The sequence below is a fragment of the Lacerta agilis genome, chromosome 5 (genome assembly GCF_009819535.1).
Source record: "Lacerta agilis isolate rLacAgi1 chromosome 5, rLacAgi1.pri, whole genome shotgun sequence".
NCBI lineage: Eukaryota > Metazoa > Chordata > Lepidosauria > Squamata > Lacertidae > Lacerta > Lacerta agilis.
Window position 1 is genome coordinate 85230471 of NC_046316.1, and position 16333 is coordinate 85246803.

The window sequence follows — 16333 nt, forward strand, 5'->3', positions numbered from 1 at the left end:
TGTTTATGTTAATATTTTAAATAAATAAAATGTAGATAGAAAAACCATTTCAGCCATATGATGCCACAGCTGTAGAACAGAGTTCTCTCCACATTATTTCCCAACTTTGACTGACGCTGTTCAACCAGTACAGTCTAATCATAAGAACATAGGAAGCTGTCTTATAGTGCGGTCAAACCATTGGTTCATCTAGTCTTTCCTTGTCTACTCTGATTGGCAGAAGCTCTCCATAATTTCAGAATGATGATATTTCCTACTGGGAGATACCTGTAACCTTCTACATGAAAAGCAGATGTTACCACTGAGCTACAAAGTGGTACTGTGCAGACTCTGATTTACCACCTCTGTGGCAAGTAGGCCCATGACAGAGGGTGGCTGAACATTGCTGGCCCATTCTGCAGTTTAAAAATGGCTGCTAACCAGGAAGTTCAAATCATGCTATTGTCCTAGGCTTGATGACCTTAATTAAGAGCACCTCTCTTCCTTAATTTCACATTCTGCAAGGACTGGGAGAGTTTCTGGTCCTGAGGGTGGTAATAGTACCAGTGGGCCAGCAACAACATATTGCAGTCTGAGGTGCTCGTGTTCAGGGTTCCAACCAGTCAAACATGCCTGCTTCCAGAATGTTCCATTTCTTCCACAACACATAAACACACAGTTTTTCCCTTTTCCTCAAACAGCCAGTCAGCATTCCTTGCCCACTGAGCATGCTCAGTCATTCTTCCCCCAAGCCTGCTAACAACCTCCTTCTTTGGCTACAAATAGATTTGGTACCTAGATAATTGAGTCTGCTATTAAAATGTAAGATGATGAGTGCTGGTGTGGCTACATCCCTTGCCAGGGAAAAGAAGGTTAGAGGCTGGTTGATGATATTATTATTATTATTATTATTATTATTATTATTATTATTATTATCATCATCATCATTATTATTCCACCCATCTGGCTGGGTTTCCCCACCCACTCTGGACAGCTTCCAGCACATATAAAAACACAATAAAATGTGAAACATTAAAACAAACTTCCCAATTCAGAGCTGCCTTCAGATGCCTTCAGTTGTGTAGTTCTTGACGTCTGGTGAGATGGGCCTCTGCTTGGTTCCCTGTAACTTCACTTCTCACAGTGAGGGAACTGCCAGAAGACCCTCAGAGGAGGACCTCAGTGTCCTTAATGGTCCATGAATCTCCCTTTATGGGGGCTGATTCTTAAAAGATGGTTTCAAGATAGTAAGAGCTTCTCCAGAATGTTCCAAAAAGGGAAGTAGGGAAAACCATCAGAAGTTTCAGGAAGGGCACGTGCCTTTCCCAAGCCTGCCAGACTGAAAGGAGGAGCTGACGATGTCTGGGAAGAGGAACAAAAGAAGAAGCCGCTGCCTGAGCAGGACACAGAATGAGGCATAGAGCAAAGCAAAGGGGAAGAGAGTGATGAGCTGACAGCTGGGAGGCATCTCAGGGGGTTGGTTTGGAGCAGCTCCCTGGGGGGACTGATGTGAGGCAGTGAATTTGGGGCTTGCAGGAGGACTTAAGCTATTTGGTCCCACCTGGGCTCTGCTTGTCTCTTTGTAAATAAATTACAAAACACCATGATCTCCTCCCCAGTGATCTCTCCTCCAAAGGAAAGCAACATTCTGGGGAACTCTGCACAGTTCAGGAATGTAGGGAAGCATATTAAACTTAGGGGTGGGTGAAACCTGCCAATTTCTGTTTCCGTTTCTTATTCTTCCAGGCTTAAATTCAGATATCCATATTTCTCTAGCAAATTTGTGATTTCTTTTTTAAAAAAATGTCCTCTTGAATATCTGTCTGAATTTTAACACTGTACACATTTCTCATAATACGTACGTTCACCAAATATGCACATGTATCGTAATATGCACACACGCATTTTGCAAGCAATTCCCCCAAATACAGTGTATCTGATACATTATTTTTACTTGCATATGTATTTTTATGCTTACCCCCCCACACACACAATATATGCATCACTGTGCACATTATTTTCTTGCAGCATTATTCGGAGAAGTACAGATTTCAAGGGGAAATTGCACATTGCTTCGAGAAGTGTGAATCAGTTCGTTGCAAATGAAACGGAATTTCTCCTCCATCCCTAGTTAACAATACACAGTAAGGTTGTTTGGGGAAGATCCCTTGTCTGGTTCGCCCTGTATAGAGCTCCCCATTTTTCCCTTTGAAAGAATTCCGTTTTGCTTGTTTTAAAGTTTTCCCAAATACCTGTCAGGCAGAGAGAATAAGCCTGTCTCATGTTAGTAGTACCAGAATCATGGGAGAAGGGAGCGCAAGCTTTAGGAGGAGGGGGGTGTTAGAATTATCCTTGCATTTTTATGCAAGATCCCTTTTACAGCACCGAGCAGAAATTACATGCCTATCACAAGTTAAAAGAAATCTTACCTCAGGCATACTGCTTTTGTTTTTAATTTCCTTGACGTGTTAGGTTTGGTCCTTTGGAAGGGAGGGGAACCCCACAACACAAAGGGAGCTCACGCAACGAAATCCCCCAGCCCAAGCGTCTGGTGTGTGTGCCTGTCAAACCCCCGTTGCCCTTCCAAACTATTTCAGACATTTTGAGCAATGGAGCATTCAGGGAGCGTGAGTTAGCAAGGGGGGGGGGGTTGTGACATTAATGGTCCGAAAAGGCTTTAAACGTCAGGAGGTAAGGATGACGGCACTCGACAACTGGTGGCAGGTCAGAGGATTCCTCCAGATTCTGCTTTATTAACAATTAGGGTGGTGGTTCTCCGCCTCCTCACCCCCCCACCCTTCCCTCGCACCCCCACCCCCATCCCCAAAACAACAACAACAACAACAACAACTCCGGTGCGTTTGGGCTTTTCCGAAGAAGAGAAGATGTGACAAGTCTGAGAGGTAGGAAACAAAGGCGTCTCTGGCTGCTCCCGAGGGCTGTATTGTTCCATTTCGGCTGCTTCTGGGGGAGGGGGGGTTTCTAAGGGGATTGGACATGCCGGATGCGGAGTCGGGAGAAAAGAAGGTTTGGGGTGCACAAAGGGGTGTGGAGGGTTCGCTTCGCATCATAGGAATGGAGGGGAGGGGGGAAGAAACCTGCCGGTATTATGAACTGAGTGTGTTTTGGTGAATGGCAGCTGTACCTTCTCGAGAGCGCAACGCTAGTTTGTGGAAGTGATGAGAGCATCCTTGTTTTGCTTCCCAAGTTGTACAGATTCCACATTGTATTTTCCGGAGAGTTGTTTTGTTTCCCCCCCCCCCATCTCCCCCTTTTCAATAGAAATGAATGCACAGAGGTCACAAAGGCAGCACGCCGGTCTCTTCTCGGTCATTCCGGCTGGGTTGTTCCCCGGGGTTGGGACAGGAGTTGAGGATGGAGGAGCAGGCAGCGGCTATGGGAGGAGAAGGTGGGGCAGGAAATGAGTGGAGGGGGAGCGAGAGCCTTGAAAGCGGGGGGGGGGGCGGCGAGGGCTCTGCGCTCTTAGCATGCACACCGAGTCTTCCCATCGCCGCCACCGTGCCGAGAGAGAGAGAGAGAGAGAGAGGTGTGTGTGTGTGTGTGTGCAGGCAGGGGGTGGGGAGTCTGTTTCTTTGAGTCAAGAAGAGTCATCGAGCATAAACCCCGATGGAAAGAAGAAGGAACGGGCAGTTCATCATTTTGTATAATGGCAGGCAGGTTTGGCACAAGTCTGTGGTCAGTGCTCCGGCTGGACAAGAATATTGTGTTCATGCTGAAAGGGGGCCACCTATATTTCACTCGCTCACTCTCAGGGTTCATTAGAGACAGGGTCAAATAGGGTTTAGCCACAGATCCTGCTTTCAATGACAGGGTTCTGCCACGCAGTCTTTCAAAACACTAAGACCGCCTCTGACCATCTGCAGAAAGCTTTCCTTCCACTAAAAAAAAAAGAAGGGAGTGGCCACCAATGGCTCTTAATACCCAGTGCCACTCCAGATGGATGTGATCACTCCTAATAGGTCTGGAAAAGAGGACTGCTCCCTACTCTGTTTTAATGAAGACTTCATCCAATCATGCTGAAATGACTTTTTGTCTCAGTGATTGTGGGCCAGAGTGTCACTGGAGAAACATAGAATTGTAGAGTTGGAAGGGGCCCAAAGGGTCATCTAGTCCAACAGGAATCTCAACTAGATAATACATGACAAATGCTCATCCAAGGAAGAAGAGTCCACTACCTTCCAAAGGAGACGGTTCCACTGTTGAACAGCTCTTCCCGTCAGAAAGTTTTTCCTGAAGTTTAGTCGGAATCTCATTTCTCATAACTTGAAGTCATTGGTTCAAGTCCTACTCTCCAGAGCAGGAGAAACCAAGCTTGTTCCATCTTCCTTGTGACAGTCCTTTAGATAGTCCTCTCAGTCTCCTCTTTTCCACGGTAAGCATACATAGCTTCCTCAACCGTTCCTCATCAGGCTTGGTTTCCAGACCCTTGATCATCTTGGTTGCTCTCCTCTGCATATGTTCCAGCTTGTCAATATCCTTCTTAAAATGTGTCACCCAGAACTGGACACAGTACTCCAGGTGTGGTCTGACCAAGGCATAATAGAGTGGTACTATTACTACCCTTGATCTGGACACTATACTTCTGTTGATGCAGCATAGAATAGCATGCGCTTTTGTTTGCTGCTGCATCACACTGTTGACTCATGTTAAGCTTATGGTCTACTAAGACTGCTAGATCCTTTTCACATGTACCCCAGCTTATATTTGCAGCTGGTTCTTCTTATCTAAGTGTAGAACCTTGCATTTGTCCCCATTGAAATTCATTTTGTTAGTTTGAGCCCAGTTCTCCAATCTATTAAAATCATTTTGAATCCTGATTCTGTCTTCTGTGGCATTAGCTTGGTGCAATCTGCAAATCTGATGAGCAACTCCTCAATTCCTTAATCCAAGTCATTTATAAAGATGTTGAACAACAGTGGGCCCACAGACAGACCCCACTTCACTTTTTCCCAAGATGATGAGGAATGGTTGGTGAGCCCTCTTGAGTTTGGTCAGTCAACAAGCTACAAATCCACCTAAAAATTACCTTGTCCAGCCCACAGTTTACCAGTTTCTCGGCAAGAATATCATGGTGGACTTGGCCAAAACCTTTACTGAAATCACTATGTCCACAGCATTCCCCTGTTCCACCAAGCTTGTAACTCTACCAAAAAAGGAATGAGATTCGTCTGGCATTACTGGTTTTAGAGAAACACATGCTGGGTCTTAGTAATCACAGCATCCTTTTCTAAGTGGTCACAGTCCGATCATTTAATGAGTTCCCCCTCTTCATCCCTGTTGCAGAGAATGAACCACACATTTTAGTAAGATAGATGGGAAAGTGTTTACTTACATTTGAATGCAGACAGCAAATACATTAAAGTAGTGTGAAGAAAAAAACTTCTGAGTTACAGTAAAGTAAATGTTGGTAGTCATGACTAACATGGCTGAAAGCCAGGGCTTTAGCCATGCATATTTGGTCAGCTTGCAGGCATGGTGGGAAGGGAGAATCTCCTCACAGGCAAAAGGAAGTATAAAGGATTTTCTCCTTTGTTACAGAGTTCCCACCCAAAGCAAGTGACCACACACAGATTACTCTCGGAGAAGTTCAAGAACTAGTCCTGTGCTTGTCTAGCAAAGCATGCGCTTGTGATTTTGGCTGCAAACCCCACAAAGATTAGGATCAGACTTTTAGGGAAGGCAGAGCATATGCCCTTACTGTCCATAGACAGGTGACAAATAAAAAAAGGAAAGAAAAATAACCAAGAAGAGCAGCAGGAGTTCAAATTCTGTATGCTTTATTCTGTGGTTGGTTTGTCATAACCAGGCAGATCTTCCCACCGTTGCAAGCTGGGCTGTGTAAATAATAATAATAATAATAATAATAATAATAATAATAATAATAATAATAAAAATACTGACAAGCTGGAACGTGTCCAGAAGAGGGCAATCAAAATGGTCAAAGGCCTGGAAACAATGCTTTATGAGGAACGGCTTAGGGAGCTGGGTATGTTTAGCCTGGAGAAGAGAAGGTTAAGGGGTGATATGATAGCCATGTTCAAATATATCAAAGGATGTCATATAGAGGAGGGTGAAAGGTTGTTTTCTGCTGCTCCAGAGAAGCGGACACGGGGCAATGGATTCAAACTACAAGAAAGAAGATTGCTGCCAAGGAGTGTGGTGGAATCTCCTTCTTTGGAGGTCTTTAAGCAGAGGCTTGACAGCCATCTGTCAGGAATGCTTTGATGGTGTTTCCTGCTTGGCAGGGGGTTGGACTGGATGGCTCTTGTGGTCTCTTCCAACTCTATGATTCTATGATTCTAATAATAATTTAAAAATAGTGATTTTTAAAAATAAAATAACAAAAATGAGTCAATTATTCTATGGGAGTTGATGCATCAGGTTTGGATCTTTGTCATTTTCTATTTACCCATAGCGAGGAAGGAAATAGGAGTATAATGAGAGAATAAATACATAGCACTCATGGATACACTTCACTGAGCTATTCGGAATCTCAACCTGGACTGGTGACTTCCTGTTTGAAACCATCTGAGTCTGCTAAATGTCTCAAATGTTTCATTGGCAAACAATGAGATTAGAGCCTAATGAATAGGATGTATTTGGGGATGATAAAATAGTCTGCTGCTGGAAATAAGTATTGGAAAAAATATGTGGGAAAGCTTGAATTGTACAAAAAATTTTTTTAAAAAGTGTTGCTTTGCTAGGTGGTAATATTATTGTTTTAAGGCTGCAGTCCTATACCCACTTATCTGTCTGGGAGTAAGGCTCATTGAACTTAATGGGTCTTACTTTGGAGTCCCACATAAAATATAGAATTGCCCTGTAAATCTGCTTTTAAGAACACTATTCTGAAACAGGTTGTGTGGTGGCAAAAAGTTCCCAGCTCTGTGAAGCCCGGTAGAATGATTGTTTTCATTAAATCTTCATTAGGAGAAGAATTGCTATACCAGGGACAAACCACAGTAATTTGATTTCACTCATCATATCAAATGTTTCCTTTAAGGAGAATTTTATTACATTAAAGGACGCTCTAAGTGGGTTGCGGTGTAATTCATTTGGTAACGATGTGTGGGTGACACTTTTATGACAAAAGTGCAAAATTCATTGGGTGAATTAGTGTCAGAATGACACTGGCAACATTAGGCCCAGAATATTAAAAATTGCTTTTCCCAAGGACCATAATTTTTAATGTGGCCTAAATGGCAAGCATATATATATAGCTAGTAGAAGATTTTCCATTAAGTGTCCCCCTGTAAGTTGGGTTTAGGGAGTCTCTTCTCCTTTGCATCAAGCAGTAAAAGCAGTCCTTTTAAGAAATCGTAGTCAACAGGTCGTCGTCAACAAGAGTCATCAACAGGTTTTCCACACCTATCAGCTGATCACCCATTCCCACCACCCTTCTGAGTAATACCCCTCCCCACTCCCTCACTATATTTAAGGATCTGGTGACTTCTGTTTCAGTGTATCTGAAGAAGTGTGCATGCACACGAAAGCTCATACCAAGAACAAACACAGTTGGTCTCTAAAGTGCTACTGAAAAGAATTTTCTATTTTGTTTCGACTTTTAAGAAATATTACATTGCTTTGAGCTTTTAAAGCTTTCCACCTGTTGCATTCAAATTCCCTGTTTTCACTTGTGAGCTGTGCTGACATGATGACACAGAATGTTCACAAACAGTTCAGCTTCTGAAGGAGAAGAGGTCAGTCATTGAATTTCAACAGTCAATGCAGCTGCCGCCAGGGAATCAGAATGTTTATTGAAGTTGGGAAAACCTAACACCTTACTTAACCTTGCTTTCTGTAAGACTTTTTTATTTTGCTTTGTACATTCCAGTGTTACTTACATGAATAAGTTGTTTGTAGTGAGATGAGGCTTTTGCTAGGAAGACAAAGAAGGGGGGTGGGATGCCATAAATAAATGGTTTTGGCTGCCAGTGCCACACTGTCTAGTATTGAATAGCCTCAAATGTGTACTTTGCATCTGTTCTCAGCAAAGTATATGTGAGGGATGCACACACACTGGAATGTAAATAACAAAAACATCTAGTCTGCCGGATCGATGGTGTTTTTTTTCTGTGCCTGGTGCATATTGGAAAATTCAGAAATGTTTGCTTAGCTCCGGTTTAAGCAAACATCTCTGTATCTTTGGAATGTGAGGTTTAGATGAAAAAGGTTTATAAAATTTTAAACAGGGAGAGAACAGATACTGGTAATTGGGGGGGGGATTCTTCCTTTTTATTAAAAAATAATAATACTATTACCCTGCTTGAAAGCTCCTCTGTCTTGTCCAGCTGCCACTGGGAACTAATCTGATTCAGCAGGGGGAGTTTGCATGTTCATATTGACTTGGTTAATACAGTTCTTGAAGAAATGTAATGCCTTGCATGCAGAAGATCTTGAGTTCTCTGTATGATGCAGTAAGACTTTTCAATGCAATGTCCCTTGGGGTCTCTTCCAATTCTACCATTCTGTGGTCTTGCAGGGGAAGGGGGCAACATTTGGGATCTGCTTCAGGCAGCTAAATGTCTTCTAAATGGCAATTTTTAGGCCATATTTTAATGCCCCAATTCTAATCTATATATTTTAAATGCTGCTGTATACGTATATATGCGTGTATGGTTTTGCTGTGCAAATTTTAATATATTATTTTTGTATTATTGATTTAGTAAGTTGGTCTGTGACCGTAAAAATAAATTCATTCATTCATTCAGCTAAATGTCTTAGGCAAGCATGGTTGGAAATATATCAAACCTGTATACAGATTTGGAAGTCTCCATTTCAATTTACCTGATGGTCACTGTTGATTCCTAGCAGCTGTTTTCTCAGTACCACTACATAGCTGAATCCATTATGTTGATAACATCTTCTTATTTTCTTCTTTGGCGATCACTCGTAGCTGATTGTCTTCCATAAACACGGTTTTGACAATGAGTCCGTAAGTGACTGTGGAGGCCAATTCTGGATCCACACGTCTTTCCGCAGTGGGGACATTGGTTTCCTAGCGGGAGTTGATCATGGTGTGGATTTACCAACCATGCCTTCCTCTTTGCACGTTTCTCCCTTGCGTCCTGAGTTCGAGTGTCTTCGAAGCCCATGACACCTTTGGTAAAGGCTGTTCTCCAATTGGAGTGCTTGCAGGCAAGTGTTTCCCAATTCTTGGTGTTTATACTACTTTTTTAAAAATTTGCCTTGAGAGAGTCTTTAAACCTCTTTTGTTGAACAGCAGCATTACACTTCCCATTTTTAAGTTTGGAATAGAGTAGTTGCTTTGGAAGACGATCATAAGGCATCCACACAACATGACCAGTCCAAGAAAGTTGATGTTGAAGAATCATGGCTTCAACACTGGTGCTCTTTGCTTCTTCCAGTACACTGATATTAGTTTGACTGTCTTTCCAGGTGATGTGTAAAAATTTTCGGACACAGGAACATAGGAAGCTGCCACATAATGTGTTAGAATATTGTCTGCACTGACTGGGAATGGCTCTCAAGGGTTTCATACAGGGAGTCTTCCCAAGACCTACCTGGGGACGCAAGAGATTAAACCTGGGACATTCTGCATGCAAAGCAGATACTCTTATCTACTGAGCCACAGCCCTTGCCATCTTATGTTATGCCATGTGGTTCATTTATATCTTCAGAAGTTTATTGGTACCGTCTTAAAGCCCCCTATTTCTTTACAGATAGGTCTGTTGCTGTTATCTGTTTTGGGAATTCTTTGAGAAATTGTTCTGGATATAATCATCCAGATTATAGACCACTCATGACTTTCAAATAGCAATAAATTGTTGTTGCTTTGCTCCATTGCCCATGTTCGTATTGCTGCAGGTCACTGGTGAACAATTTTGTGTGCTAGTTGTAAGGCTAGAAAAAAGAGGGCTTCACCATTGATCTTATTATCTCATTGGAATTTAATAGCCATGGAAGCATTTAGGTTTCAAAACAAAAAAAATAGACAACCTTCAGGGATGAACTGCACTCAAGTCCTGACCATGCTTGTGTAAAGAAGATTGCATTCATTTTACAAACTGTTACGTTTCATCATTGCTTTGCCATTCATAAATGTAAAGGATCACACACTGACCCGAGGCATTTGCAGCCTAAAATTCAACAAATAGGAGACAACACAGGATTTGTTGAAATTTTGAATATGCCCAAACTAAAAATGTGTCAAATACCCATAGGCCTGTCTGCTCCTCCTTAGAAATTTTGCAAGCAATGCATCTGCAAATAACATTTCAACAATTTTCAGAAATTCCGCCCGGACACTATTTGCTTACAACAGGCTCACAACCCCCCCCCTTCCGCCTTGCGCTAGCACCCGCTCCCCCTCCCATATCCAAGACCAGTTCCTCATTCTGTGTTCTGTAGCCTGACCTGTCTCTGACCAGATCTGCGGTTATCAGTAGTTGCTGTTTCAGCTGCCCACACATTTCCTATGGCCTATTAGGAGTTGTTTTTCACTTCAGACTCCTGAGTTCACTCCCTGGTCATGTACTTTATAAAATGGTTACCCAAACTATAAAATGGTGTTCCTTATGCTAAGCTGAATACTGACTGACATACATCTCTGTCTTCTCCTAACACCATTTTCGGCTGCCATCATTTGGTTGGCAAGAACGTTTGTGTATGAAATGTGAGCCAGTTGCATCACGTTCACAGTGACTAACCTGATACCCACGGCAGCCTTTTCTTCTCCCGAAGTGCACGGCCAAATTGAACAGTTTCCACCAAATTTGTGGAAGGTCTAAAATAAAGATACACAAGATTAATATAAACAACAGCAACAAGCCCCTAAGCAATCCTCCAGTCTACAAGTCTGTTCAGCAGCCTCTGCTTTTGTAGTTGGAGTCAGTCCGGACCCCTTTCTCCAAAGCCAGGTGGGGAAATGCCTGCAAGGTAGGGAGCAGGTCTTCCAGGACACACAGCCAAGATGGTCTCTGACCTCTTCAGCAGCCTCAGCTTTGGAGTTGGAGTCAGTCCGGGCCCCACTGATATTCCAGTATATACCAGAGTTCCAGTACCATCAGAGGAAGATTGAGGAGGTTCCCTCTCCATTTTCCTGCATGATTTTATACACCTCTATCGCATCCCTTTTACTTGCCATTTTCCAAAACTTTTCTCTTTGTTTTTTTGTAACCTCTGTGCAAAGCATGGACACTTGTTGTTAATTATGTGGCAATCAGCAACACAATATAATCCTTCACAGTCCACAGTGCTGCTGTGAGTTATTCTCAGAATAGCTCATAGAAGATAACTTTTTTTTTCTCAGGAAGGCTGGAACCCTGGCCTTTGAAGGACAGAGAAGAATGTGTCTGAAAAAGACAAGTGTCTTCTCCTATAGAGGGGGAGAAATCAGTTGTCAAAATGTCATGCTGTTTTGACTTTGTAACAAATGAGGAAGAAGTTTATATAGTGCGAGGATGGGGATATGTTCAACTTGGATTTACATTTCCTCGTGATTTTCTGCACTGCAGCCATGGGGAAATATAAAATTAAATACCCACCCCCAGCCCTTCTTCTTCAGTACAGCAGGTAAATTTAAGCTGCTTGTAAATTCTCTGAGAGCAGACTGCAGCAGTCTGCTGGGTGTTCAAGGGATACAGTCGTTTCTCATGTAACCTGGTCCTGAGCTGTATAATACATACATACATACATACATACATACATACATACATACATACATACATACATACATTTTATTTATACCCCACCCTCCCCAGCCAAGAACGGGCTCAGGGCAGCTAACACTAAGTATAAAAACGATTGATTGAAATACAACTTAAAAACAAGATTAAAATACAACATTAAAATGCAGCCTCATTTCAGTAGAAACTCAAATCAAAAACTGTTTGGGGAAGGAAACGTCAAATCTTCACCAAGGCCAACTATCCAGACTGGTCCTACGTGGGCCAGAAAAAAGCCAAGGAAGTCCCCAAATAGGAGTTCCATCATAGAAGGAAAAAGGAAAGAGTTGGAGGGGATCAAGTTGATTCCAAGCCAAAGGCCAGGCGGAACAACTCAGTCTTACAGGCCCTGCAGAAAGAAATCAGATCCCGCAGGGCCCTGGTCTCATGAGACAGAGTGTCCCACCAGACTGGAGCCAGTGTTGAAAAGGAGCTGGCTCTGGTTTAGGCTAATCTGACTTCCTTAGGGCCCGGGACCTCTAGAGTGTTGCTATTTATGGACCTTAAGGTCCTCTGCAGGGCATACCAGGAGACACAACTTATATGTTAGTATCAACACCTTGAACTTCACCCGGTAGCAGGTTGACAGCCAGTGCAAATCCTTCAAGCCAGATATTATTTGCTGGCAGTAATTTGCCCCCCACAACCACTATTTAATATCTTGCACTTTCTGAAACAATACATGAAAAAGCCATCCTTCAAAATTTGAACTTCTCCAAATTTTGCAATGCAATTTTCCAACTAAGTAATGTGTAGAAAAATGGTTTCTATAAAGGGAAATAGCTTTGCAAAGTGGTGTATATTAGGCAAAATTGCCTAACAAAAATGTGTATATTTAGGAGAGATTTGCACAAAAAATGCATGTGAAATTTCATGAGTTCTCTTATTTAAAAAAATTGCAAACCAATGCAGAAATGTTGAGAACTGAACTTTAGGATTTGGAAAATGAGAAACAGGAAGAGAAAGCAAAATTGGCAGGCTCACCCTTCTTTAGTGAGACCTTATCATTGATCTTTTAAAAAGCCATGTTATGCTGAGTCATTCCAGTGGTCCATCTAGTTCAATATTGTTTATGCCTACACTAGGAGTTGTTTTCCATTATTTCAAAAAAAAAGCATGTTTAATAGCCCTACCTCCAGATGCTGGGTGTCAGGAAACCCCCCTCGCCCAGGCAGGTAGCGTTCCCGGGTCATTTGCAATACAGGGAACCACCATCCTCGAGCGGAGGAAGCGACCGATCCTCCAGTGGGGAGGGGGAGATGGAAGCAGGAAGTCAGGGCAGGGGCTGTGGCAACGTCGGAGAGCCTCAGCACCAAGCAGGAAGTGGGGGACAGGGACCTTTTCCCGTGCCCCGTTTTCGTAGGGAGGAAGGACATGGAAGGGGGAGGTGGGGGTTCAGAATCCCGCGCCTCTTATGTTGGACTAAAAACCGGAAACGGACATTACCGGACTCTGCGGAGGGATGAGCTGGACGTCTTAACTGTATCTCCACTGTAAATATCTGCACAATAAAGAACTTAGTTTGTAGAAGTTCGGAGTCAGCCTGGTTCCTCATGAGAAACTACTGAGAGTCCTTACACTGGGGATTGAACCTAGAACTTCCTACAGGCAAATCATGTGCTCTACCCCTGATCTATGTGTTTCCCACAAAGGAAGGTCCCAGTGTGAAGCTCTGTAACGGTGGACAAGTATTTCTGAAATACAATTTGCCCACTCAATATCGACTCTGCAATGTGCAGCTGAAAAGGGGCTCAAGGTACATTCTGAAAGGCACACTTGGTTCACATGGAAGGATGACTGCAACTTTTGTCTTAACCCCTCAGTCAGATCCCTTAGCTGGTATTCTCTCTGGAAAAGGCCCAGCCATGTGATAACCTACATTCTTCTCTTCTGCCCTAAGAGCTTTCCAACAACTCACAAAGGAGCTCCAGTTCTGGATTGGATCACACAGGATTTCCTTGAGATCCTCAAATGTAACTAAGTTTGATGAGCAGATTTCTCAGGCCCTAGTTCAGATTCTTTTTTTCTTTTGTGCTGACAGTGGTTCTTCCTATTTCTTCCCCTTCTCTCCCCCACCTTCCCCCAATCTCACTCCTTGCCTTTATAAAAAAATAGGGAGATTTTTCTCTTCCATTGCCTATAATTAAGGTTTCATTCGTCCATTCCAATTTCCAATCCCAACGAAAATTATATATCATGAAAATTGGCATCTTAGAAGTAAACCAAAAGGAGGGAAAAGAGGATAGAGAGGCATGCTTGAACTATCCAGCTGTTCTGCCAATCATCCCATGCAGTTAAACTACTCATTCTCCCCATGGAGAGTCTTCATATTTGTGTTAAAGGAAACAATAGATCATGCAGAAAAGAATGAAAGCCATCACATGCTGTCACCTTGAGAAATTCATCTTTTTCTTGCCATTAAAACGTGGCTGTCTTCTGTTTAAATTACTGTTTTCATTTGTTTTGATTTGTTTTGATTTGTTTGTAGGCAATGATGCTTTGGACATACGATACGATACGATAATCTTTATTGTCATTGTCCCATGCAGAACAATGAAATTGAAAAATCTACATCAAACATGCAAAATCCAACAAGCCTACTACCCTGAAAATGCCTGTCGACTCATTCCCCATCCCGCCTATGCATAATTAGCCTCCTAAACTTTAATACCCTACCTGGTTAGCCCCCTAAAAAACTCTGATGCCCCACAACTAAATACAGATACTCCCTTAGAGACTGCCTTACACTGCATTTAAAACCAAAATCGCTTTTGGATAGAAACTGTTTCTCAGGCAGCTAGTCCTGGTCTTTATAACCCTATAATCATTTCCGGGGCACTATCCTGAACTATCTCTGCAGCCTTCTTATAGCACCTGGAGGCATAGATTTGATCCAAGGTGGGAAGAGTGCACCCAATTATTCTCTCCGCATCACAAGGAATTGAGGATGTCCCTGATATTGCAAAACAGATCAAATGCTACTTACTATCATTGTCTGTATATCTGTACTCTCTGTTTCGCCTTTCTCCTTTGACCATTACTCATTGTTATATTTGACCACCAGTGATTACGGGGGGTGGGTGGGGAGACTACACCTGTGGCTAGCTGAAACAATGGCTCATAATCAATGAATGCCAACTCTGATTCCAATTAAATATCAGGAATAAATTTTCAGACAGCAAGATGTGTCCAATAGAGGAACAGTCTCCCTTGGGAGGTTGTGGACTCTCCTTCACTGGAGGTTTCCAAGCAGAAGTTGGGTGGCTATCTGTCATGCATGCTGTGGTGAGATTCCTGCAATGCAGGGGGGCTGGACTCGATGACCCTCAGAGTGCCTTCCAACTCTACAATTCTGTGATTCTATGACTAAGTTCAGAGATGATATGCTTCTGAATACTGGTTGCTGGGGATCAGAAGTGAACAGAGTGCTGTTGTGCTCTGCCTAACGGTAGATCCAGCCTCGTAGGTTTGCTGCAATCTCACCCCAAGTTGGAAGAACGTGCATGCCCTTTTTCTTGCTGTACCGCAATTTGACTGGCAGAGGAGAAATCTGCACCTGTGTATCCAGAAGCAAGTCCACTATCCCTGGCCTGTCTCTGACATACTGTGGAAAAAGAAAACATGATCTAGGAGTAGAGGAGGTGTTGAATAACCAAAGGCAAAGTGCAATTCAAGCAATACGACTCTAAATTGTAATAGAGGGAAGTGAGCGTACAGCATACATACTCCCATAATATACCTTAACATTTATTGCCCCTTGGAAGTGTGTGGACGATTCCATTTGCTGCATAAATGGCTTCTGGGTCTAAACTTAATGATGTCTTACTGCATTCTGTCCTATATATGAAATGCTGCATCAAATGCATTTTCTTTTTAAGTGTCTTAAATGACTGAATCACTTGCCTTTTCGTGGAATTGTTTGCTTTTCTCATCTGTAACTGCAATGGTAGGTAAGTCAGAGTTACTGCCCTATATTCGTTCATTCCCTGCCTCTTTATCTATCCTTCTGTATCTTTATTCTAAAACTACATTGATGTTTGTAGTCTCTTTGAGCTTGTGTGTGTTGGGAATTCCACTTAGGAATTCTTATTGGCAATGACCATAATCCACAGGGAGGTTCTCCTGAAAAAAGATTTATTGAAATGCACCACTAAAGCAACTTCGTGTTCTTGCAAAGTTCTGGTTCATTTCAACTGAGTCTGTGCAAGAGAACTTGCTGATGGGTTTTGCCCAGTCCCTACACAGCTCCCTCTAAAAGCAAACCCAACTGCTGATTGCCAACAAGATGATAATAATAATAATAATAATAATAATAATAATAATAATAATAATAATAATTCTATTATTTATACCTGGCCCATCTGGCTGGGTTGCCCCAGCCACTCTGGGCAGCTGCCAACACATATAGAAACATAATAAAACTTCAGACATTAAAAACTTCCTGATACAGGGCTGCCTTCAGGTGTCTTCTAAAGGTTGTTTAGTTATTGCCTTGACATCTGATGGAGGGAGGCATTCCATAGGGCAGGTGCCACTACCGAGAAGGCCCTCTCTCTGGCTCCCTGTAGCTTCACTTCTCACAATGAGGGAACCACCAGAAGGTCCTTGGCGCTGGACCTCAGTGTCTGGGCTGAATGATAAGGGTG

The 16333-nt window shown here is 42.7% G+C and overlaps 1 protein-coding gene across 2 annotated transcripts in view; it reads left to right on the plus strand.

Moving 5' to 3' along the window:
* The window catches only part of KCNMB2 (potassium calcium-activated channel subfamily M regulatory beta subunit 2), a 290976-nt gene that overhangs the window by 88089 nt on the left and 186554 nt on the right, over positions 1-16333 (plus strand). Inside the window, exon 1 of one of the 2 annotated variants that reach the window (XM_033150682.1) lies at positions 2807-2882. The exons of the other annotated variant lie outside the window; for it this stretch is intronic. The gene's annotated coding sequence lies outside the window, so the exon portion shown is untranslated. Of the gene's footprint in view, positions 1-2806; positions 2883-16333 lie in introns of those variants that run through there. 2 annotated transcript variants of the gene reach the window in all.